The sequence below is a fragment of the Ursus arctos genome, unplaced genomic scaffold (genome assembly GCF_023065955.2).
Source record: "Ursus arctos isolate Adak ecotype North America unplaced genomic scaffold, UrsArc2.0 scaffold_31, whole genome shotgun sequence".
Classification (NCBI taxonomy): Eukaryota; Metazoa; Chordata; class Mammalia; order Carnivora; family Ursidae; genus Ursus; species Ursus arctos.
In genome coordinates this window covers 35612178-35638511 of record NW_026622997.1, presented here as the reverse complement: position 1 = coordinate 35638511, position 26334 = coordinate 35612178, and the positions used below count along the sequence as shown (strand labels likewise).

General features: G+C 51.8%; 1 long non-coding RNA gene across 3 annotated transcripts in view; it reads right to left on the bottom strand.

The window, feature by feature from the left end:
* The window catches only part of LOC130542231 (uncharacterized), a 41458-nt gene extending 15449 nt beyond the window's left edge, over positions 1-26009 (bottom strand). The window contains exons 1-5 of one of the 3 annotated variants that reach the window (XR_008956638.1): positions 25866-26009; positions 13631-13795; positions 12384-12585; positions 11709-11818; positions 8112-8595 (exon numbers count right to left, since the gene is read on the bottom strand). This is a non-coding gene — a long non-coding RNA (uncharacterized LOC130542231). Of the gene's footprint in view, positions 1-8111; positions 8596-10394; positions 11163-11708; positions 11819-12383; positions 12586-13630; positions 13796-25865 lie in introns of those variants that run through there. The other 2 variants (XR_008956640.1, XR_008956639.1) reach the window with 2 other exon arrangements.
* Between the last annotated feature and the right edge of the window lie 325 nt (positions 26010-26334).

Below are 26334 nucleotides of genomic sequence, written 5' to 3'. Positions count from 1 at the left end.
TTCAGTGAACCATGTTTTTGTAGAGACAAGGCAACGTTGATCAGTGAAAACACCAGGGTTTACCAATACGTGTGTTGAAACTTAAGGAAACAGCCATAGACGTAATCTCAGGAAGAAGAGGGTATGGAAAGGGTTTTCCAAGTCCCATAAACTGTCATGATGATGGAAGCATGTGTCTGATTGGGAATAAAAGCATAAGGAAAGGGACGTGAACCAATCTTAGGAAAGAACATTGTACCAAAGCCATCTTTGAAGTCACGTCTTCGGTGGTGAAGATGAAACCATTTGTACAGGTGCCTAAGAAAACATAAGGAAAGTGCCATATACTGAATCAATGAAGGAACACCGTAGAGAAACCATCTGGCATCTCACAGTCCTCTGTCATGAAAACGGAAGCATGTGCAAAAGTGTGTAAGAAAGAGACACATAATGCTCCTGGAGCATTCAGGGGCCGCTGGTGGCTGGCGGTGTTAGAAACACAAAGGACAGAGACACACTGGCCCTGTAGGTGAGAGCTGGGATGCCAGGTGTGGGGCTCACATCCCGGACAGTGCAGGGTTGAGCAGCACCAACAGAAACAGAGTTAAAGTGGCCAGAACATCAGTGGAGAACTGTCCGCAATCCCTCTGAGACAGAGGATGAAATTTGGCCACTGCTGCTCTGGCTCTCAGAAGAGGCACAGCAAAACACCAGGGAAAGCCGCCGGAGAACAAAAGCCTGGAAATACCGAATTACTCTGTGCCCATCCCCATCCCCCCTTGCAGGGGACACGGAGACTATACCCAAACAGGGTTAACCTTAATATCGGTTTGGCAGGCCCCTCCCCCAGAAGGCAGGCTGAAAAATCAAGAAGCCCACATCCCTAAGATCCCCATAAAACAAGGGCTCATGGCCTGGGTCCCAGTCAATAATTTGGGCTCTGGACAAACCCACAACTTCTCATTAGAATGTCTAGAAGGAGAAATCCACCCCAGCAAAGAAAAGAAAATGAGTCTGTGGCTTCTGCCACAGAACTAATGGATATGGACATAACCAAATTATCAGAAATGGAATTCAGAGTAACAAAGGTGAAGATGGTGTGTAGACTTGAAAAAGTATTAACGAAAATATTGATGATAATATAGAATCTCTAAGGGCAGAAATGAGACCAAATCTGGCAGAAATTAAAGTAAAAAAATAACAAATAACGTACAGTATCTTTGCTCAGTGTAGAATTCCTATCGTAAGTGGTTGTGGCAACGTAAAGAACATGCCATAAACTAATCTGTAAGAAACAACAGTGTACAAGAACAAATTAGCCCTAACACCATCATTCATGAACATGGAAGCATTAACGAAAATGGTCGTGGAAGCCTACGAAAGTGCAAAACACGTATCTCTGAGAGACAACACTATACAAGGAAACACCAATGAACACCATCTTTCATGATTATGGAAGCATGAATGAAAAGGTCCTGGAATTACAAAGACTTTGCCCCATCCTTTAGGTAATAAACCACCGTGTACAGGAAAACACCTTCAACTCATATCAACCTCCTCAATAGTGATCCCAACTCAACACTGGGTGTGTTGGCCTAGGGAAATGTCCACATACTTAGAGATAAGAAACAACGGTGTCAGCATAATTCCCTTCAAGTCACATCAGACTTCCTGAAGATGGAAGGAGGAATCAAAGTGGTTATGGTACCGTTAGGAAAGGCCTTCGAACATAAAGCTGAGAAAAAACAGTGTACAGGAACCCTCTTACAACATACAGTATCTTTGGTTAATGTGGAATCTATCGTAAGTGGTTGTGGCATCGTAAAGAAAATCCTTAAGCTTTTTTATATGAAACAACAGTGTACAGGAACCCGCTCAGCCCTAACATCATCCTTCGTGAATATGGAAGCAGTAACCAAATTGGACGTGAAAGCCTGACTAAAGTGCCAAACACTTATCTCTGAGACACAACACTATACAAGGAAAGACCAATGAACATAATCCTTCACAAGTAAGGAAGAATTAATGAAAAGGTTCTGGAATCTCGGGGACTCTGCCCAATCCTTATTGCTAATGAACCACTGTGTACAGGAAGACACCTTCAACTCACATCAGCCTCCTCAACACTGATCCCGATTCAATTTTGGCCCTGTAGGCCTAGGTAAAGGTCCACATACTTATAGCTAAGAAACAACGGTGTCAGGATAATGCCCTTCAAGTTACATCAGCCTTCCTGAAGATGGAAGCAGGAATCTAGGTGGTTATAGTACCATTAGGAAAAGCCTACTGAAATATACCTGAGAAACCACAGTGTACAGGAAATATATTACAACGTACAATTTTTTGTAAGTGGTTCTGGCAACATAACTACAATGCCAAAAATTTATCTGTAAGAAACAACAGTGTACGGGAACCCACTTAGCCCTGACATCATTAATAATGAGTATGGAAGCATTCACCAACGTGGTCGTGGAGCCTTACGAAAGTGCCAAAAACTTATCTCTGAGACACAACAGTATACAAGGAAAGACCAATGATTTCTCAACATTTGCTGCAACATGGACGGTACTGGAGGAGGTAATGCTAAGTGAAATAAGTCAAGCAGAGAAAGACAATTATCATATTTTTTCTCTCAATTATGGAACATAAGAACTAGGAAGATCGGTAAGAGAAGAAAGGGATAAAAAGGGGGGTAATGAGAAGGGGGAATAAAGCATGGCAGATAATGGACTCTGAGATAGAAACTGATTGTTTCAGAGGGGTGAGGGGTGAGGGAATGGGAGAGGCTGGTGATGGGCATTAAGGAGGGTACGTATTGTATGGTGCACTGGGTGTTATACGCAACTAATGAATCATTGAAATTTACATCAAAAACAAGGGATATACTGTATGGTGACTAACATAAAATAATTTAAAAAACACTAAAAAAAAGAAAATAGGGGGTTATGAATCACCAAAGGCACGCATACATATATCTAAGAAACAACAGTGTACAGGAAAGAACCCCTTACAATGGATATCAGCATTCACGCATATGGAAATATGATCCAAGGTGGAGGTGGAATTAGAGGGAAAGGACCACATACATATCCCAAGACAATACCACTTTAGAGAATAGCATTAACAATTAACATCATCTTTCATGAATATGGAAACATTAATGAAAAGTTTTTATTTTTTATTTTTATTTTTTAAAGATTTTATTTATTTATTTGACAGAGATAGAGACAACCAGCGAGAGAGGGAACACAAGTAGGGGGAGTGGGAGAGGAAGAAGCAGGCTCATAGCAGAGGAGCCTGATGTGGGGCTCGATCCCATAACGCCAGGATCACGCCCAGAGCCGAAGGCAGACGCTTAACCGCTGTGCTACCCAGGCGCCCCTAATGAAAAGTTTGTAAATCTTGAGGACCGTGCCCCAACCTTTTGGTAATATACCACCGTATACAGGAAAACACCTTCAACTAATATCAGCCTCCTCAACACTGATCCCTATTCAAGATTGGGTGTGTACGCCTAGGGAAAGGTCCACATAATTATAGCTAAGAAACAACAGTGTCAGGATAATGCCTTTCAAGTCACATCAGCCTTCCTAAAGACGAAAGCATCGGTCAAGGTCACTAGGGTACCCTCTGGTAAGGCCTACGAACATAAAGCTGAGAAACAACAGTGTACAGGAGCCATCTTACAACGTACAATATCTTTGGTTAATGTGGCATCCTTATCGTAAATGGTTGTGGCAATGTAATGAAAAGGCCATAAACTTATCTGTAAGAAACAACAGTGTACGGGAACCCACTTAGCCCTAATATCAAAATTCATGAATATGGAAGCATTAACCAAAATGGTTGTGGAAGCCTGACAAGAGTGCCAAAAACTTATCTCTGAGACGCAACACTATACAAGGAAAGACCAATGAACATCATCTTTCAAGAGTAAGGAAGATTTTACCATAGTGGTCTTGAAACATGAAATTTGTGCCCCATTCTTGTACGTAATAGATAGCAGTGTCTTTGAACCGTCCTCCAATTAAAGCAACCTCCTGCATAGGGATCCCTTCGCAAAATTGTGTTGCAGTCCTAGGAAAATGACCACACCCTTCTCTCTAGGAAACAACAGTGTCAGGATAATGTCTACCAATAATATCACTGATTAGAAATAGGGAAGCATGACTCAAAGTGGTTGTCGAAGCTTTAGGAAAGGTCTAAGTACATATCTGTAAGAAACAACAGTGTATAGGGACTGCCCTCAGCTAAAATCACCCTCATGATTATACAATCCTTCAGAAAATAGGGTGTGTATGAATCACCAAACCGCATACATATATCTAAGAAAAAACCGTGTAGAGGATAGAACCCCTTACAATGAACATCACCATTCACGAATATGGAAACATGAACCAAGGAGGAGGTAGAATCAGAAGAAAAGGACCACATACCTATCCCTTGACAACACCACTTTACAGAATAGCATTAACAATTAACAGCATCTTTCATGAATATGGAAGCATTAATGAACAGTTTCTTGAATCTTGAGGACTATTCCCCATCCTTATTGGTAATGAACCACCGTGTACAGGAAAACACCTTCAACTAACATCAGCCTAATCAATACTGATGCCTATTCAACATTGTGTGTGTAGGCCTAGGGAAATTTTCCCATACTTATAGCTAAGAAACAATGGTGTGAGGATAATGCCCTTCAAATCACATCAGCCTTCTGAAGATGGAAGCATGAATCAAGGTGGTTATGGTTCCATTGGGTAAGTCCTCCGAACATATAACTGAGAAACAACAGTGTACAGGAACCATCTTACAACATACAATATATTTGGTTAATGTGGACTCCCTATCATAAGTGATTGCAGCAACCTAACCAAAGTGCCATAAACTTATAGGTAAGAAAGAACATTGTACAGGAACCCACTTACCCATAATATCATCATTCATGAATATGGAAGCATTCATCAAATTGGTCACGGACGCCTGATGAAAATGAAAAACACTTATCTCTGAGACACAACACTATACAAGGAAAGACACAACACTATACATGGCTGCCATTTGGGACTCCAGAAAGCACTCTGAGATGGGGAAACCTCAGGGAACACCTGACCCAAGCCCAGACGAAACCAATTCCAGCAGATTCCTGGCCCCTAAACACTGTGCCAACAGTCTCCCCAACCCACTCTCCTCAGACCCAATAGGGTCGCAGAGCCAGCCGATTGAGATTTCCATCCTCCTAGGGCCTGACATTAACATTAGGTTGGGTTCTCAGGGTTTCACTCCTAGAGACACAGCACAAAGATATGGTATTGGGGAAGCCTGAGCCCGATTGGGGCCAAAGCATGCCACACAGAAAGAAAGAGTGCCATCTGGGACTCTAGAGGCTATTAGGAGCAGGAGAAATCTGCATATCCCACACAGTCAATCCCGTCCAGCTCCCGCATTCAGGAGACCCTTGGATGAAAACCCTGAGCCTTCCTTTCTCCACAACCCACCTACTCAAATCAGGACACGGCAATGCTGAGTTCAAAACCAAGATATGGTCTTTCCCATGCTCCTGAGCCCTAAGCCAAATGCTCCGTTGGGTTCCCAGAGACCATTCCAGGAGCCAAGCACCAAACACACAGGGACTGGGGAAACCTGAGCCACATTGGTGAATCAGCATGCCACAGAGAGGGAAACCGTACCATTTGGACCTGCAGAGGAAGAGAAATAAGAATGCCTACCTGATCCAATCCCAGCGAGACACCACTTCCACAGACCCCCTGTGGGCAACTCCTGTGTCTGACATTCAACCCAAAGCACACCCTCCTCTTAGGCCCCTGGAATCTCACATCGGATGGCTCATCTGAACAGCCATACACCTAGACCCGTGCCCTTACTACACGTTGAGTAGTGTGAGGTCCATTCCGAGACATCTAGCTCCAAGGACCAGGGAATGGGGACTGCTGAGCAATGTCAGGACACAAAGCCTGCCACACAGAAGGAAAGGTTGTCATCTGGGACTCCAGAAAGCACTCTGAGAAGGAGAAACCTCAGGGAACACCTGACCAAAGCAAAGAGAAAATCACTTCCAGTGGATTCCTGACCCCTAAACACTGTGCCGACAGTCTCTCCAGCCCACTCTCCTGAGCCTCAACAGGGTGGCAGAGCCAGTCGATTGGGCTTTGCAGCCTCCTAGGGCGTGACACTCACCATAGCTTGGGTACTCAGGGGTCCACTCCTAGAGAGATGGCACAAAGATAGGGATTTGGGAAACCTGAGCCCTATCTGAGGCCTCAGCATGCCACACAGAAAGAAAACGTACCATCTGGGATGCAGAGGTATTCGGGGGCTGAAAAATCTGCATATCCCACTGAATCAATTCTAGCTGGCTCCCGCATTCAGGGTCCCCTTGGACGAAAACCCTGAGCCTTCCCTTCTCCACAACCCACCTACTCAAATCAGGACACAGCAATGGTGAGCTCAAAACCAGGAGATGGTCCCTCCCAGGCTCCTGAGCCCTAAGCCAAATGTTCCGTTGGCTTCCAAGAGGTCTTTCCAGGAGGCAAACACACAGCGACTGGGGAAACCTGAGTCATACCTGCAAATCAGCATGCCATGCAGATGGAAACTGTGCCATTTGGACCCACAGAAGGAATGCAGAGCAGAAGTTATGAATTCCCAGCTGTTCCAAACCCAACGAACCCCACATTCAAAGCCCCCCTGCCTGCAACTGCTGTGTTTCAGATGCAACCCAAATCATGCCCTACTCTTGGCCCCTGGAAGGTCGCATCTGCTGGCTGATCTTTAGGGCCATGCCCCTAGACCCACGCCTTAATTCTAGTTTGGGGTCTGTTAGGTTTATTCCCATACGCCTGACTCCAAAGCACAGGGATCAGGTACCACTGAGCAATGTTAGGCAGTAGCCTGCCACACAGAACTAAAATATGCCATTTGGGACTCCAGAAAGTTTTGCGAGAAGAAACCTAAGTGAACACCTGACCTAAGCCCAGCGAATCTCCACTTTCAGCGGAACTCTAGGCCCTCATCCGTGACACTGGCACTCTCCTCAGCCCCCAGGTCAGTTTGTTTAGAGCCGGTCAATCGGGCTTTCCATCCTCCCCTCCATGACAGTAATCATAGGTTGGATTCTGAGTAGTCCACTCCCAGAGGTCTGCCTCCAAAGATACGGAGATGAAGAAGCCTGAGTCATACCTAAGGCCTCAGTATGCCACCCAAAGCGAAACCGTTTTATTTGGGACTCCAGAAAGGAGGTCGAGGGGGAGAAATCCTAATTACTTCTGTACTTGATTACCTCGATCCCCCACATTCACTGGCTCATGGGCACAAACCCACTGCTTCACACTCACCCCAATCCATGCCATCAATCCCCGCCCCCACCGTGGAAATTCTGGACACATCCACCCTATTGGAACTCTCATTCTCCTATGCCTTACCCCTAACCCTAGATTTGGTGTGAGAGGTCCATTCTGAAAAGGCTGGAGTGGGAGACATGGATCCTGAGGGCGGACCTGTGGCCCCCCTCCAAGGCCGGGCATCATCCTTGCCTCACAGGGGATCCATGAAAGTGCTCTATCAGATGACTGATGGGGCTCCCTCCTGAAGAACTCAGACACAGAAAGGCAATTACAGATGCTCACATGTACATACAACATGGGGAAAGAAATTACTGAACACATAGATATGGAGAATAGATTTGTGGGTGCCTGATTCAGAGGAGGATGGGAAGGGTGAAGGTGGTCAAAGATACAGGTTTGTGTGTTAAAATCCGACAGCCATGGAATGTTCTGTGCAGCATGGAGACTAAAGTGAACCCCGCAGGATGGGGTACAGGTTCCCCAGCTCTTTGAAAGTACAGTACTCCTAGGAAACCTTTCAGAGCAGAAAGGGTGTAAAGAAGGAATGACCATTAATTAATATGGAAAAATTAGTGACCATGCTCAGACTCCTAAATTTACTTATTGTTGGCATTTCTCAGGACCCAGGACACAATTCCTAATGGATGCCGAAAATAAATGGAGAGAAAGCACAGCAGATGCTCACAAACAGAATTCAAAGCGCTGGTGGCTGGACACGGAGAGCAGTTTACAGGAAGGAGCTGGTTACGGTGCACGCTGCGTCTGTCGTGCTTCTCCCCAAACAGATGCTGAATGCAAAGCTCACCGTTCAACTATTTTCATAAGGAACATCCTCTTCAGGTTTCTTCCCATTAGTGAAACCAGGTGATAACGGAGATCTTTCCAAAAAGCCAAGTGTCTTCCCATGAACTTTTAAAAAATGGGGAATACTTATACTTCACCGTTGCTGAGGGAGGAGATGTGAAAGCTTCTCCTGGAAACAAACCTCAGCAGATCCACCCAGAAAGGCACCTTCCTCAGCATGCCGAACGCGGACTACCTCCTACCCCCAGATACCTTCTCCTTCCCCTCGCTCAGGACAACCCACAACAGCTGGGAGCTACCCCAGTTCCTCCTTTCTCCCATCCTCAATATCTAAGCTGTCGGCAAATCCTGTGAGCTCCATCTTCAAGACGTACCCACCGTAGGACTCACCACTCCTTTCAAGGCCGCCTGTCTGGACCACACTGGAGCCCATCTCTTGCCTGAGTTCCTGGAAAAGAGTCATCATTGACCTCCCTTGCCCAACCTCAACCCTCTGTCATCTGCTCTCAACCCTGCAGCCAGGATGACCCAGTGAAACAGGGTCCCATGGGGTCACAGCCCTGCTATGGCTTTCTGTCACTCTGTCACCTTGATGATGCAAGTCCTAAGCTGTTGCCTGTGGTCACAGGGCCATCTTGTAGCTCATGGATGCACCTGGTATGCTCCTTCCCTGGGGCCTTTGCACATGCTTTCCATTCTGTTTAGAATGCTCTTCATGTGATATCACTGACCTTCCCTAGATCTTGACTCAAGCATCACCCTCCTAGTGAAGTACCACCTGACCCCTATGTGAATACCAAACACCATCCCCACCTTCCCTTCAGCACCCCCAGTCCTGTCTCCTCCTTTATATTTCCATAGCACTTATTTTAATCTCCAGTTCATCTTGGCAGGGAAGAAACTGAGGCATCAACTGATGGCTTCATCACCTACTGCTCCCAATTTCCTGGTCCAAAGTCCAGGGGAAAAGGTGCCCCAGGACTCTTACACAGCCAGGATGCCCGGGACGAGGGGGTCCATCCACCTCCTGCACCCTGAACACCATCAGGTAAGGGAGCCATATGAGGAATTCACCTGTACACGAAACCTGAAACCAGAAACCTTCCTCGATGACAGGTGAGCACACACATTCACTCCTCTTCCCTGAGGTGCTCATCCAAGAAACCTGAGCGGAGATGCTGCCCAGAGCCCAAATATCCCTCTGGCCAAAATCCTGGGAAACAGACATCTGATCTCAGCACCCTGCCAGGCTTGGATCCGCTCAGTGAGTCCTAAGACCCAGAGACTTCTTTCCACTCCAGCTCAATCCTTCTCACAGAGAAGCAAACTCCAGCCTCACAAACGTGCTCATCATTAGCTCTGGAATTCCCTGGGTTGTGTCTACACTGGCCCACACAGTGGTCCCATGCAGAACACTCCACAAATGTCCTAGGTTTACAAGCCACTTTCAAGCTGCCCTTAGAAAGGCAGAAACTGGCCCAATTAGGCAGACCAGCCAAGTGTCTCGATGTGCTGCAAACTCGGACAACATCCTCCCTGAACACCAATGCTTCCGAGTCCAAGCGTCCAAACTTCGCTCACTGGGCACTGAGAACCATGTAAGCATGAACACTGCTCTTTCGATTCACTGACCTCCCAGGCCTTCCAATCAGAACCAAGCTCCAGTCACCACTCTATTTTCCCTTCAGAGAGAGAGGTCAAATGATGGAATAAAACACTCCCTGTGTACAGCACACTTTTATCCACATAGAATTCCTTGGTCTTTCTCATTCGGGCAGCCCTACAAGACCCACACCAATGAGAGATACCACAAGTTCAATCATCACGTATATATTTGACCTTGTGTTCTTTCTTTTGATAATTTTATTTCAAAGTCAATGTCTCTCTTGCTTCTTAAAATAATAATAATTAATAATCATGATAATGATGATGATGATATGGTCACCTAAGGATTTGGATCTCCATTGCCCGATGGCATGGCTCTTGTCCAGATAAGGATGAAGACAAAACCTCAGCCCATAAAGCAAAGCCCACAACCTCAGGGATCCCGACACGCCTCATGGGTGAAGAGTTCCGATGCTACATGGACGTGTCTGAGTCCAAATGATACAGGCAAACTCCAGCATTCATTCTGTTTTCTTCATTAATTCCCCAGCTCAAGTCGCAAGTGACTCACCGGGTCAAGCTTCCAGAGCCCTGGATGGGTCTCCAGGTAAGCACCCCCACCCCAGGGGGGGGGGGGGACATGAACACCAACAAAGGATTCTTTTAATATTTCACAAGACTGTTTTCCCATTCTTTAATTAAACTGGGAAATAAAAACGCACAGATAGCCCCTTCTACTAGCCGGTCCGATTCACTTCACTGGTCGATATAAGAGCAGGAAATAAAAGAGTTACGGATTTTCTGAGGACCCATCATGTCCACCACTTCAGGTTTGAAACTTCACACACATGCAAGGAAAGAAGCTCCAGCAAACATCTCGGCCTGGCAACTCTGACTGCCTGAATTGGAGTGACAGGGACAAACGATGATTCTGTGTGTGCTGGCTGAGGCTGGTGGCCCTGAAGAAGGGACTCGGCCAGCTCTCCACCTGTGCCTCAACTGTCCTCAGCCAGGAACCAGCTCACAGCCCTCACCTGTCACAACGTTCACATGGGAGACCACAGCCACCCCAGGAGCGCGCCCTGCCCATACCCTGCTGCAGAATGCACTCAGCTCTCCTCTGGGACCCGTCACCTCTACCCAGACCTGGAACCCCCATCTGCTGCAAAGCTCCAGGATTCCCCCTCTTCTTCCACAATTACACTGGCCCAAGGCTTTCCTGAGAAAGGGAGAAGGCTACCTAATGAATGGTTCACACCTTCTTTCCCTTTCTTTCATATTTATCTCCACTTACCTTCCTACCTGTGCAAACTGTTAAGTGATGTATGCATGGAACATGAACGTGTTCTGAGATCTCAATCTTTCATTGCAGCCTTCTCAGGCCTCCTTATGCAATAAAATACCATATCCCTAGGACAGGGAGTTTTAAAATTATTATTTACAGAATAATAGAGCCCAAATCACCTCGTTTTTAGTTGCTCTTCAATAGGCAGAACAGTTTCTGTGTAAAAAGACTTTCCACAGATATGACCTCCCATCAATTTCTTTATTTTCTTTTTTAAATTTTTTTTTATTATGTTATGTTAGTCACCATACACTACATCCTTAGTTTTTGATGTAGTGTTCCATGATTCATTGTTTGCGTACAACACCCAGGGCTCCATGCAATACGTGCCCTCCTTAATACCCATCACCGGCCTATCCCAATCCCCCACCAAACCCCTCTGAAGCCCTCAGTTTGTTTCCCAGAGTCCATAGTCTGTCGTGGTTCATTCCCCCTTCTGTTTACCCCACCCTTCATTCTTCCCTTCCTTCTCCTACTGAGCTCCCTGCTATTTCTCCTGTTCCATGAATGAGTGAATCCGTATCAAAATTGCCTTTCTCTGCTTGACTTATTTCACCTTCCAGCAATCTCATAAGGAGGAAACAGAAACTCTGTGGGATAACCTGACTCACCGGCGTCAAGCAAGTAGTTCCAGAACTCAGCCCAGGGCTCCCGTCACCAGGCCCCTTGAAGCCACCAGCATGACTCTATCCAAAAGAATTCCCAAAGACTCTCCTTCTGACTGCACCACAGAAATGACAGAGAGAATATGGAACCTCAAAATATTGAGTTGATACATCTAGTAAAGCTAGATAGTCAAGCTTAACTTTTAAACAGGAAAAGGCTGCTTTAAATAATTTTGAATTTTCCCTCGACCCTCATTGTAATTCTTGGGATGAAAAGACTAATCAGTGATGAAACATCACCTTTGACAAATGACAAGACATCATCCATATCTGTATCTGACGACAAAAAGCCATCTAACCCTAAATGGTGGCCACTCACCCATATCGTAGGCCCAACTGAATAAACACTGATAGATGTATATCTTAAAAATACACAAAGAGTAAATCTAACCTTCCCTTTCTAATGAAAGAGTGTTTCTAGGAAACAGCTGTTCAAAATACATTCATAAGCAGTCAATGAACAGAGAAAATGGGATCCCCTGCAAAGTGCTCTAAGTTCAGAAACTAAGTACCTCCTTCACCAAATTCAGAACACTGACACTATTACTAAAGTTTTACTTCATGGCTCAACTAGAGAAAAGAGAAAAGCCCAGGAGATGGTGGGTTAATGAGAGGTGTTACCTCCAGTCCTGACGTGGATATGACATTTCTCCAAATGGACCTGCCGCTTTCTCTGAATGCTGGTGTCCTGTGTCAAGCTGCCTCACTGACTCAGATGCAGATGTTCAAAACCTCGGGTCTCACGGAGCCAGAGAAGAGAAGTGTTGTCAGGTGGGGAGAAGGCGGCTCCTCGGACCTAAAGCCAGCATGCCTGCTGCAGTTTCTGGGAGAAGGGGAAACACAGACTTGTCTTTTAGTAGTAATTATCTTCCAGCCCATTGCCACCATTCCCAGGGAACAGGCAGCACAATGCTGAAGTTGGGTAACGGCTCTGGGGTTTCCTAGTGCCACACATGTGCCTGAAGGAACAGGGAACACCCTGCTGAACTTGGGGAACTGCTCAAGGTCCATTACCTGCACTGTGTCAGGGGACAGGGGCACCGCACTGAAGTTGGGGACCGTGCGGTCCTTACTCTCGCTCTTGCTGGGGAACAAGTGAAACCCTGGAATGTCTGTGACCAATACCACAAAAGCTCTGCTGAGCAGGTGCCCTGGAGTCCATGGGTTTGCTATGTAAGGCCAGTTGACAGAGAGTAGGCAGAAGAGACTATCAAGGGAAAAAGAAAACTCAACTGAATCTCCAAATGAACTCCCTCCACATGCCCTTCCAGAACCCCACCTCTCACCTGGGGTGCCCCTACTCCCAGACCATGCCCCACACAGGCACACAGCATGCATTCACTCAGCCTGGAACTCCACACTTTGAATCTCTCAGAGCTCCCCTTCCCTGGTTCCCAGTCTGCATCTTAGGTCTGCTCTGGGTTTGCCCACAGAGACGTAGCTCCACCCCCATGGGGTGATTGGTTTGGGAGTGTGCGGTTTCCATCCCCTTGAATGCGGGGCAACCGGCCCCATGACTCACAACTCTGGGAGTGCAAGGGGTCCAAGACCTGCCTCCTTGGCTCAATGCCCAGCGCAGGCATGACTGTGATCACGGGCAGGGCCCCAAGCACGCGCGCACACACACACACACACACTGCCCCTTCCGCGGACCCCTCTAGCTGCAGAACACCCTCAGAGCCCTGCCCCTTCCCTTCTGCACCAACCCTTCCTACAGGTGTGTGCCTGGATTCTGGCTAGGTCAGCTGCTCTCAGACTGTTCCAGCTTTGGGCTTTAGGAAATGGCAATGCTTTCATGCATGTCCAAGGCAATTTTAAGCCCCAAAAGGAATGCTCCAAGCGGGAATAGCTTTGCCTTCTTGTCTCACCCATGGAGTGGATAGTGCTTCTCAGACCTTCAAAGCATCCTTCTAGGATGAGCCCATTTGTGCTGGAATCTATATACACATGCTTGGTTCTGCAGGGTAGGGGCCAGGAGGAACAGCCGGCCTTCTGTGCTGTCACGGTTGTGAACCAGGAACATTTATTTTTCACTTGAAAAGAAAACATAGTGTTATTGTCAACACTAAAGGAAGGAACATTTTAAAACATTTTAGAGAGAAATGAAGAGAGTTTTATTCAAACCCAAGTCAGGTCAGATGCCTGGGAGACACAGTCTTCACAAAGAAGGGAGTGCTCCAGGGAAGGAACATTTAGGGCAGGGTTATATATTTGTTCTGTTTTGTGTTAGGTAAAGTTACCCATCACGATGAGGCAGAAGATTCCAGAAAGTGACAGACTTTTCTTATCTTTTCAGTATGTACAAGTCGGTATGACTTTAATCTTACGGGGGACAGAGAGGTTCTTTTGTGTTCTCACCTTGATGTTGGCAAGGGCATTTTTTTGTTCTCTTTTTTCTTTTTGAAACAGATGGACAATATGTGCTGGGGGCAGAAATAGGGCCCATGCTTTGAGGGTTTGCCCGGTCATTTTGAGCTGGGTGAAATGATAAAGGAGGGTTTCCCTAGGAGGTCAAGATCAGGGCCCACAGATGGTATGAGATAAAAATTACTCTTATCCTTATCACCACTACCAAATGGAGGAGCTTGAGATGAAAGCACCTTTCCCATAGCTCAAGAGATATCAAAAGGACCCCTACAGAAGGTTACCTGCTCCATGGTCAACACAGGTAACAGAGGCGTTTACGGTCTCTGGACTCCTCCCTTGTCCTGCCCAAATCTCTGAAGCATAGAGATCATTTACAGTCAGAATTTTAGACATCTTAGAGATGTCTGGCACCATTCCCTTGGACTACAGAATACAACAGAATAGCTCACTGTCACAATACGAAAGTGCCCCTGGATACACTAAGTTCTTTCTCCACAACTTTTGCCTCATGGAAATCGTAATCCTAACATAGAAACACTGCGATAGTTGGGAAGTAAATAATCAGAGGTAAGGGAATATTTTAGCAATCTTTAGAGGCATTGTCTCACTCTGTAGAAGAGGCTGAGTGTTTTCAAATAGTCTTTCCGACCTTTCCACCAAGAGCTTCCATCAATTAAAAAAGGATAGTTCTTTCAGGCACTTTAATATCAGAAAAATAGTATAGTATCTCTATTCTAAGGGATCTTTAAGTCTCTTACTCAAAGGTCCTCCACTGAGATAATTATCTTCATGGTCATGATGGGCAGAGGTGAAAAGGCAGCCGAATTCATTCCATTTGGCCACACAACAAGAAAATCCTAATACTTCCTAGGTTTCCAGATCAACAAGACCAGAGGTAAGAGCGAAATGGTACCCTGTATGGAAGAACAAGGGTTTTGGAGTCAGTTTGGAGATCCCACTTAGGTTTCTGACACTAAAATCCTCTGTAATTCATATAATCTCTGAGCCCTTGTCTATCCATCTAGGAAATGGGACTCATTCTATATACACCCTAGTTGAGAAGTTTAAGAGGGAGAATGCTAAACAGAGCCACTATGCAATCTCCCAAGAGCAGGTGCTCAGGAGCCATAATTACCATTGGGTCTATTTCTTTTCCAGAGAAAAGAACACATGGTGAAACCGTTTTTTGAAAAGATGACTCACAAGATGATTTTTAAACCTTAAGGAAGGTCAAGAAGCTGCTATTGTGTCGTAATTCTCTCAGAAATCATGTTGATAGACTGGTGGGGACAATAGCACCATCATCACTAGGAGAGGGGAGCTCCCATCTCCATATGGCTATGTTGACTCCCTTAACTCAATGCCACCAAGAAGGAAAGCTGGAGGGAGGTGGTGGTGGGCCCAGGCCAAGGCTGCCAGGTGTGGCTGGCACATGCAGAACTCTGATAGGAGGCTTAACTCCTGTCTACGTTAGGATAGTCAGTGTTCTTCAGAGACAAAGGGCCATTGTGTGTGAGCCCTGATGTAGAAAAGGTGGCAAATATCCACTGCGATCCCCTCTCTGACCCTTAAGATATGCAGCAAAGTTACATTGAATTTTTAAACATAGAGGGACTGCCTGGTCTTCTTTTGATGAGGACTAGGGCTCTATTCCTTGGAGGCCTAAGAATAGAATCTAGTTATTTTCAGTATTTTAAAATGTAGACATGATTCATGGTCCAACATATCATCTGTTTGGGTAAATAGTCTATGACCGCTGGAAAATAATGTATTCTGCACTTATTATCGAATGTTCCATAGACGTCAATTAGGTCACATTTGTGACCGAGTTTTGTCTGCTCTATCAAATATTAAGAAAGGCATATTAAAATTTCCAAACAAAATTTCCAAAGAAAAGGAGGAAAGCCATTAGAAAAGGTTGTGTGAAAATGAAAAGAAAGTGCCATCAGTCAGTTCAGAGAACCAAGTTTGGGTAGAGAGACGGCAACATTGATCAGTGAAGAGAGCAGGGTTTCCCATTACATGTGTTGAACCTTAAGGGAACTGCCATAGATTTGAAAGAGCACCATCTAGAGACAACATTCCAAATCATATCTACGTTCATGAGGATGGGTGTATGTTCCAAAAGTGTGTATGAAAACGTAAGGAACATGCTGTATGCTCAGGTAAGGACACCCTTGGGAAAAGATCTTCCAATTCACATCTTCTGTAATGAAGAAGAAGTACTTGCAGAAGTGCAAGTGAAAGCAGAAGGAGAGGTCCTATCTAAGTAGTTGTGAGAACCAACTCAGTGTTGATAGAAGGCAACATCAAACCAACATCAGGACCAATGAACACACCCAAGTTTTCCAAAAAGTGTGATGAACCTTAAGGGCAATTTTCACAAATCTCAGTCAGAACACCGAATAGACACCATTGTCCAAGTCAAATCTTCTCTTAGGAAGGTGGCAAGTTTTTCAAAAGTGTCCATGAATGCATAAGTAAGGTGTCACCTGCTTTACGCTAGGAGAGAACACTCTATATAAAAGCATCTTGCACCTCACATCTGGTGTCATGGATTGGGAGCATTGTGCAAAATGGGGTCTGCAAGCATCAAGATAATGCCCTTTGTTTAACTACTTAAGAACACTACACAGAAAGCATCTCTCAACTCACATCTGTCATGAGGAGGAAAGCCGTTTGAAAAGGTTTTGTGAAAAGGAAAAGAAAGTGCCATTATTTAATTCAGCGAACCAAGTTTGTGCAGAGAGACAGCAACATCGATTAGTGAAGGCACCAGTGTTTCCCAGTATGTGTGTTGAACATTAATTAAACTTCCATAGACGTAACTCTCAGTAAGAAGAGGGTATGGAAAGGGTCCTCCGAATCCTAACGTCTGTCACGATGATGGATGCATGTTTCCGAGTGGGAATGAAAGCATAAGGAAAGGGCCATTAACCAGTCTTTAAGAAAGAACAATGTGGCAGGATACAAAATCAATGCTCAGAAATCAGTTGCATTTCTATAAACAAATAATGCGACTGAAGAAAGAGAAATTAGGGAATCCATCCCATTTGCAAGAGCACCAAAAACCATATGTTACCTTTGCATTAAGTTAACCGAGACTTAAAGGATCTGTATTCTAAAACTACAAATCACTCTTGAAAGACATTGAGGAAGACAAGAAAAGATGGAATAATATTCCATGCTCATGGATCAGAAGAACTAACATAGTTAAAATGTCCATGCTATCCAGAGCAATCTACACATTCAATGCTATCCTGATCAAAATACCGATGACATTTTTCAAAGAACTGGAACAAATAGTCCTTAAATTTGTATGGAACCAGAAAAGGCCCCAAATCTCCAAGGAACTGTTGATAAGGAAAAACAAAGCTGAGGGCATCATAATGCCGGATTTCACCACAGCGACCTTCAGAGGACCCCCACGCCAAAACGATGGGGCCCATGCTCCCGCTAACCTGCGCCCTCACTTCGGCCCGCCCTCCGCTCGCTGCACAGCTGGCGAATCGGGGCTGCCGGCCTCCTGGGGGCTAACCCTAACCCTAGGTCGGCCCCCAAGGGGCCCCTCCCAAAGAGACTGCCGCCGAATGCCGGGGATTGGGGACCCCCGAGTCGCAATGCTGGATTCACCCTTGCGCCCCGCCGACACCTGGGCCACTAGGGCACTGCCGATCATTCAGGGCGGGAGAACAGGCAGGGTCCTCCCTGCCCCAGTAACCTTCGAAGGCCCCCAGCGCCAAAAAGCTGGGGCCCACTCTCCCGCTCGCCAGAGCCCTGATCTTCGACCGCGCTTCCGCTCGCCCCAGACGGCGGATCGTGCCTGCCGGCCTCCAGGGGCTAACCTTTACCCTAGGTCGGCCCCTGAGGGGCCCCTCCCAAGGGGCCTGGCGCTGCAACGCTGGGGATTGGGGACCCCCGAGCCCCAGCGCCGGACTCATCCTGCCGCCCCGCCGTCACCCGGGCAGCTAGGGGCGCTGCTGATCATTCATGGCGGGAGAACTGGCAGGGCCCTCCGAGGCCCGGCGACCTTCTAAGGCCCCCCCTGCCAAATGCTTGGGCCTACGCTTCCCTCGCCAGCGCCCTCACATCGGCTTGCCCCTCCGCTCGTGGAACAGCAGAGGGATCGGGCCTGCCGGCCTCCTGGGGGCTAAGCCTGACCCTAGGTCGGCCCCCAAGGGGCCCTTCCCAACTGGCTTGGCGCCAAACGCAGGGGATTGGGGACCCCTGAGCTGCAGCGCCGGACTCACTCTGCCACCAAGCCGACACCGGGCCTGCTGGGGCGTCGCCGGTCATTCACGGTGGGAGATCCGGCAGGGCCCTCAAGACTCCGGCGTCTTTCGAATGCCATCCGCGCCAAAACGCCGGGGCCGATGCTCACGCTCGACAGCGCCCTCAACTCGGCCCGCCGCTCCGCTCACCGCACAGCCGGCGGATCGGGACTTCCGGCCTCCTGGGGGCTAACTCTAACCCTAGGTCGGCCCCAGAGGGTTCCCTCCAAGGGGCCTGGCGCTGCAACGCTGGGGATTGGGGATCCCCGAACCATAACGCCGGACTCACCCTGCTGCCCCGCTGCCACCCGGGCCGCTAGGGGCGCCGTCAGTCATTCAGGTCAGGAGAAGGGGCAGGGCCCTCCGAGCCCCCAGTGACCTTCGAAGGCCCCCACAGCCAAAACGCTGGGGCCCACGCTCCTGCTCTCCAGCGACCTGACCTCGGCCCACCCCTCCACTTGCCGCACAGGCGGCGGATTGAGCCTGCCGCCTCCTGGAGGGTAACCCTAACCCTAGGTTTTCCCCCCGAGGGGCCCATCCTAGGGGCCTGGCGCCGCAACGCCTGGGATTGGGGATTCCGGAGCCACAGCGCCGGACTCACCATGCCGCCCCACCGCCACCTGGGCCCCTAGGGGCGCCACCAGTCATTCAGGGCAGGAGAACGGGTAAGGCCCAACTAGGCCCTGGAGACCTTCCAAGGCCCCCCGTGCCAAAACGCTGGGTACTATGCTCCCGCTCGCCAGCGCTCTCACCTCAGCCCACTCCTCCGCTCGCTGCACAGCGGCAGATCGGGCCTGCTGGCTTCCTGGGTGTTAACACATACCCTAGGTCAGTCCCTGAGGGTCCACTCCCAAGGGGCGTGGCCCCGCAAGGCCCGGGATGGGGACCCCTGAGCCCCAGCAATGTACTCAACCTGCCGCTCCGCCACCACCCAGGCCACTTGGGGCGCCGCCGGTCATTTAGGGTGGGGGAACGGGCAGGGCCCTCCGAGCCCCCGGCGACGTTCGTAGGTCCCCCGCACCAAAACGCTGAGGCCCACGCTCCCGCTCTCCAGCGCCCGCACCTCGGCCCGCCCCCCCCCCCCCAGCTGCACAGCCAGCGGATCCAGCCTGCCAGGCTCCTCAGGGATAACCCTAACCCTAGGTGGGCCCCAGAGTGGCCTCTCCCAAGAGGCCTGGTGCCGCAACGCCAGGGATTGGGGACCCGCAAGCCGCAGCGCCGGGCTCACCCTGCCGCCCCGCCGCCACGCGGGCCGCTAGGGGCGCCGCCGGTCATTCAGGGCGGGATAACCGGTAGGGCCCTCCGAGCCCCTGGTGAAATACGAAGGCCCCCCATGCCAAAATGCTGGATACCACGCTACGGTTCGACTGCGCCCTACCACGGTCCATCCCTCCGCTCACTGCACAGCCGGCGGATCGGGTCTGCCGGCCTCCTGGGGGCTAACCTAACCTTAGGACAGTCCCCGAGGGGCCCCTCCCAAAGGGCCTGGCGCTGCAACGCTGGGGATTGGGGACCCCAGAGCCCCAGCGCCGGACTGACCCTGCCACCCCGCCGCCACCCGGGGCGCTGGGGGCGTCGCCGGTCCTTCATGGCGGGAGAACGGGCAGGGCCCTCCGAGCCCCCTGTGACCTTCGAAGGCCCCCCAAGCCAAAATGTTGGGGCCCACGCTCCCACTCGCCAGCGACCTCATCCTGGCTCACCCCTCCATTCGCCGCAGAGCCGGTGGATTGAGCCTGCCGGCCTCCTGGGGGCTAACCCTAACCCTAGGTTGGCCCCCGAGGGGCCCCTCCCAAAGGGACTGCCACGGAACGCCAGGGATTGGGGACCCCCGAGTCGCAACGCTGGACTCACCCTTCCACCCCGCCAACACCGGGCCGCTAGGGCACCACCGATCATTCAGGGTGGGAGAACAGGCAGGGCCCTCCCTGCCCTGGTGACCTTCGAAGGCCCCCAGCGCCAAAACGCTGGGGCCCACTCTCCCGCTCGTCAGCTCCCTGATCTTCGACCGCGCCTCCGCTCGCCACAGACGGCAGATCGTGCCTGCCAGGCTCCAGGGGCTAACTTTTACCTTAGGTCGGCCCCGGAAGGGCCCCTCCCAAGGGGCCTGGAGACGCAACGCCGGGCATTGGGGACCCCTGAGCCTCAGCGCCAGATTCACCCTGCTGCCCCGCCGCCACTCAGGCCGCTAGGGGCGCCTCCAGTCATTCAGGGCGGGAGGAGGGGCAGGGCCCTTCGAGCCCCCAGCGACGTTTGAAGGCCTCCCACTTCAAAACGCTTGGGCCCACACTCCCTCTCGCTAGCGCCCTCACCTTGGCCCGCCCCTCCGCTTGCTGCACAGCCGGCAGATCAGGCCTGCCGACCTCCTGGGGGCTAACCCTAACCCTAGGTCGGCCCCCGAGGCGTCCCTCCCAAGGGACCTGGCGCCACAATGCCGGGGATTGGGGACGACCGAGCCCCAGCGTCGGACTCACCCTGCAGCCCCGCCGCCACTCAGGCCGCTAGGGGTGCTGCCTTTCATTCAGGGCAGGAGAACAGGCAGGGCCCTCCGAGGCCCCGGTGATCTTCAAAGGCCCGTTGTGCCAAAACGCCAGGGCCCACGCTTTCGCTCGCCAGCGCCTTAACCTCGGCCCGCCCCTCCGTTCACGGCCTAGCCGGAGTATTGGGCCTGACGGCCTCCTGGGAGCTAACTCTAACCCTTGGTCAGCCCCCGAGGGGCCCCTCCCAAGGGGCCTGGCACCGAACTCAGGGGATTGGGGACCCCCGAGCTGCAGCGCGGGAATCACCCTGCCGCCAAGCCCACACCGGGCCCGCTGGGGCGACGCCGGTCATTCAGGGTTGGTAAACAGGCAGGGCCCTCGAGACTCTGGCGACTTTCGAAGGTCATCCGCACCAAAACGCTGGGTCCCAAGCTCGCGCTCACCAGTGCCCTCAACTCGGCCCGCCCCTCCGCTCACTGCAGAGTTGGTGGATCCGGCCTACCGGCATCCTGGGGGTAACTCTAACCCTACGTTGGCCCCAGAGGGGCCCATCTGAAGGGGCCTGCCGCCGCAACACCGGGGATTGGGGACCCCCAAGCCTCAGCACCGGAATTACCCTGCCGCCCCGCCGCCACCCAGGCTGCTAGGGCTGCCGTCATTCATTCAGGGTGGGAAAATGGGCAGGGCCCTCCGAGCCCTCGGTGAACTTCGATAGCAGCCGCGCTAAAACGCTGGGGCCCACGCTCCTGCTCGCCAGCGCCCTCACCTTGGCCCGCCCCTCCGCTCCCCGCACAGCAGCGGATCGGGCCTGCCAGCCTCCTGGGGGCTAACCCTAACCCTAGATCGGCCCACGAGGGGCCCCTCCCAAGGGGCCTGGCGCCGCAACGCCGGGGATTGGGGACCACCGAGTCGCAACGCTGGACTCACTCTTATGCCCCGCCGACACCCGGGCCCCTAGGGTGCCGCTGATCGTTCAGGGCGGGAGAATGGGCAGGGCCCTCTGAGCCCTCGGCGACTTTCGATAGCAGCCTGTGCCAAAACGCTGGGGCCCACGCTCCCGCTCGCCAGCGCCCTCACCTCGGCCCACCCATCCACTCGCCGCACAGCAGCGGATCGGGCCTGCCGGCCTTCTGGGGGCTAACCCTAACCCTAGGTCGGCCCCCAAGTGGCCCCTTCCAAGGGGCCTGGCGCCACAACGCTGGGGATTTGCGACCCCCAAGCCCCAGTGCCGGACTTACCCTGCCGCCCCGCAACCACCCGGGCCGCCAGTGGCGCCACTGGTCATTCAGGGTGGAGGACCGTGCAGGGCGATCCGAGCCCCCAGCGTCCTTCAAAGGGCCCCCACGCCAAAACGCTTGGGCCCAGGCTCCCGCTCACCAGCGCCCTCACCAGGGCCCGCCCCTCCGCTCGACGCACAGTGGGCAGATAGGGCCTGCCGGCCTTCTGGGGGCTAACCCTAACCCTAGGTCAGCCCCCGAGGGGCCCCTCCCAAAGGGCCTGCACCACAAAGCCGGGGATTGGCGACCCCCGCGCCCCAGCACCAGACTCACCCTGCCGCCCTGCTGCCACCTGGGCCGCTAGGGGTGCCACCAGTCATTCAGGGCGGAGAAACAGGCAGGGCCCTCCGAGACGCTGGCAAACTCTGAATGCCCCTGAGTCAAAATGCTTTGGCCCATGCTCCCACTCGCCAGCGCCCTCACCTCGGCCCGCCCCTCCGCTCACTGCACAGCTGGCGGATCGGGCCTGTCATCCTCCTGGGGGCAATCCCTAACCCTAGTTTGGCCCCCGAGGGGCCCCTCTCAAGGGGACTGGCGCTGAACGCTGGGGATTGGGGACCCCCGAGCCTCAGCACCGAACTCACCCTGCTGCCCTGCTGGCACCCGAGCCGCTAGGGGTACCGCCATTCATTCAGGGTGGGAGAGCGGGCAGGGCCCTCTGAGCCACCGATGACCTTCGAAGGCCCCCCACGCCAAAACGCTGAGACCCACGCTCCCATCGCCAGCGCCCTCACCTCAGCCCTTCCCACCGCTCACCGCAGAGCTGGCAGATCAGGCCTGCTGGCCTCCTGGGGTCTAACCCTAACCCTAACTCTAAACCTAAACCCTAAACCCTAACCTTAACCCTAACCCCTAAACCTAACCCTACCCTCAACCCTACACCTTCCCCTAAACCTACCCATAACCCGTACCCTAACCCTAACCCGTACCCTAACCCTTACCCTAACCCTAAACCGTACCCTAACCTGTACCCTAACCCGTATTCTAACCGTAACACATACCCTATCCTGTACCCTAACCCTAACACGTACCCTAATCCGTACCCTAACCCTAACCCAAACCCATACCCTAACACTATCCCTAAACCGTCCCCTAACTCGTACCCTAACCCTAAACCCTAAACCCTGAACCTAACCCGTACCCTAACCCTAACCCGTACGCTAACCTGTAGCCTAACACTACCCGTATACTAACCCTAACCCTAAACCCTAACCAGTACCCTGCCTTAACACTAACCTGCAGCCTATCCCGTACCTTAACCCTTACCCTAACCCGTACCCTAACCCTAACCCGGACCCTAACCCATACCCTAACCCGAACCCTAACCCTAACTAGTAACTTAACCTGTACCCTAACCCATACCCTAACCCTAAACCGTACCCTAAACCTAACCCGTTCCCTAAACCGTACCCTAACCCTAACCCTAACCTAAACCTAACCCGTATCCTAACCCATACCCTAAACCACACCCAAACCCAAACCCGTACCCTATCCCTAACACAAAACGTAACCCTAACGATAACCCATACCCTAACCCTAACCCATACCCTAATCCATACCCTCACCCTAACCTGTACCCTAACCCTAATCCTAAACCGTAACCTAACCCGTACCGTAACCCTAACCCATACCCTAACCTTAACCCATATCCTAACCCTAACCTGCACCCTAAACCGTACCCTAACCCGTCCCTAAACTGTACCCTAACGCGTACCCTAACCTGTACCCAAACCCTAACCCATACCCTAACCCGTACCCTAACCCTAACCCGTACACTAAACCCAAACCCTAAACCCTAACCCATACCCTAAACCCTAATCCGTACCGTAACCCATAACCCCTAACGCCAACCCTAACCCGTAACCTCACCTTACCCTAACCCTAACCCCTACCCTCACCCGAACACTAACTGTAACCCGTACACTAACCCTAACCCGTACCCTAATCTGTACCCTAACCCCGGGGATTGGGTACACCTGAGCCCCACCACGGGACTCAGCCTGCCACCCCTCAGGAAACCATGCCCCTTGGGACGCCGCAGAGCATCCCGTGCAGAATTAGTAGGGCCCCCCTGAGCCCCCAGCGATCCTCGGCGGCCCCCTACACCCCAACTCTGAGGCCCACGCTCATCCCGCCCCGCGCCTTCCCTTCAGCCTGCCACCAAGCTCGTCGCAGAGCCGGCAGATCAGTCCTGCCCGGTTCCTGGGGCCTAGTCCTGACCCTAGGTCGGCTAGGGAGGGCCCCTCCCCCAGGGCCCGGTGCCGCAGCCCCGGGGACTGGGGACACCTGAGCCCCACTGCAGGACAAAGCCTGTGACCCCGCAGGAAACCGTGCCCCTTGGGAGGCTGTAGAGCATTCAGGGTGGGAGAACCGGGAGGGCCCCCAGAGCCCCCGGAGAACTTCAGCGATCCCTAAGCCCCAACCTTGATGCCCATGCTCACCCCACCCCGTACCCTCACCTCAACCCGTGGCAGAGCTCGCCACATAGCGGGCAGATCTGGCCTGCGGGGTTCCTGGGCCCCAACCCTAACCCTAGTTCATCTGTGGAGGGGCCCCTCCCCAGGAGCCTGGAGCCGCAGCCGCGGGGATTCGGGACACCTGAGCCCCACCGCAGGACTCAGTCTGCCACCTTGCAGGAAACCGTGCCCCTTGGGAGGCCATAGAGCATTCAGGGCGGGAGAACCAGGAGGGCCCCCCTGAGCCCCCAGCGAACTTTGGCGGCCTCCCGCACCCCAACCCTGAGGCCCACGCTCACCCTCCCCACACCCTCACCTCAGCCTGTGTAGCTCACCATACAGCCAGCAGATCGGGCCTGCGGGGCTCCTGGGGCCTAACCCTAACCCTAGGTCAGCCGCGGGTTTGGCGGCCTCCCCAGGAGCCTTACACCACAGCCCCGGGGAATTGGGATACCTGTGCCCCGCCTCAGGACTCAGCTTGCCAGTCCACAGGAAACCGTGCCCCTTGGGGCGCTACAGAGCATACAGGGCACGAGAACTTGGGGAGGCCCTCGGAGCCCGTCCCCACCTTTGGCAACCCCCATGCCCCAACCCTGAGGCCCATGCTCACCCTCCCCCATGGCCTCATCTCAGCCCTCCACGGAGCTCGCCACACAGCTTGCTAGATTGGCCCTGCCGGGCCCCTGGACCCTAACCCTTACCCTAGTTTGGCCACAGAGGGGCCCCTCCCCAGGATCCTGGCGCCCAACTCCGGGGGATTGGGGACACCCAAGCCCCACCGTAGGACTCAGCCTGCAGCCCACAGGAAACTGTATCGTTTTGGGGCACAATAGAGCATTCAGGGCAAGAGAACTGGGACACCCCCTCAGAGCCCCTGCTGGTGAACCCCGACCTTTGTGAGCCCTTCCGGATCAAACCCCAAGGCTCACACTCACCCGCCCTTGTGCCCTCATCTCAGTCGGCCTGGGAGTTCTCTGAGCACTGGGCAGTTCGCACCTGCTGTCTCTTGAGGCCTAACCTAACCCTGGGTCTTCTGCTGAGGGTCCCCTCCCCGTTTGCCTGCCTCCAAGGTACCAGGCATTGGGCTCACCTCTGCACGACTAGAGGACTCAGCCTGCCCCACTGCAGGAAACTGTCCGTTTGGGGCTGCAGAAAGGATTCATAGCAGGAAAATCGGAGGGCCCCCCTCAGCCCATCCCAGGGAACCCCCACTTTCAGAGATCTCCCCGGATCCAATTAGTAGCTTCACACTGACCTTTAAACTTGCTCTCCATGGAGATCTTTTGAAATTCTCCACAATTCCAACCGATGGCATCATCCAGCTTCAGTGCCTTACCCAGCTTTAGGTCTTGAGATGGATTAAAATGGGAAGTCATTTCACTGATGACGATGTACTGGTGACCAAAAGATACATGCATAAATGCTTCATATCACTTGGCTTCAGGGAAATGCAAATCTAAACCCCTATAGATGCCATATCACACGAGGCCGAATATCTAAAAATAAGAAGACATGAAACTATACATGTTGGAGAGGATGTGGAGAAACGGGAACCCTCTTACACCCCTGTGCGAATGCAGTCCGGTACAGCCACTCTGGAAAATGGTACGGAGTTTCCTCAAGACGTTATAAATAAAGCTACCCTATGTCCCAGCAATTGCACTACTGGGGATTTACCCCAAAGAGACAGAGGTAGTGAAGACGGGACACATGCACCCCAGTGT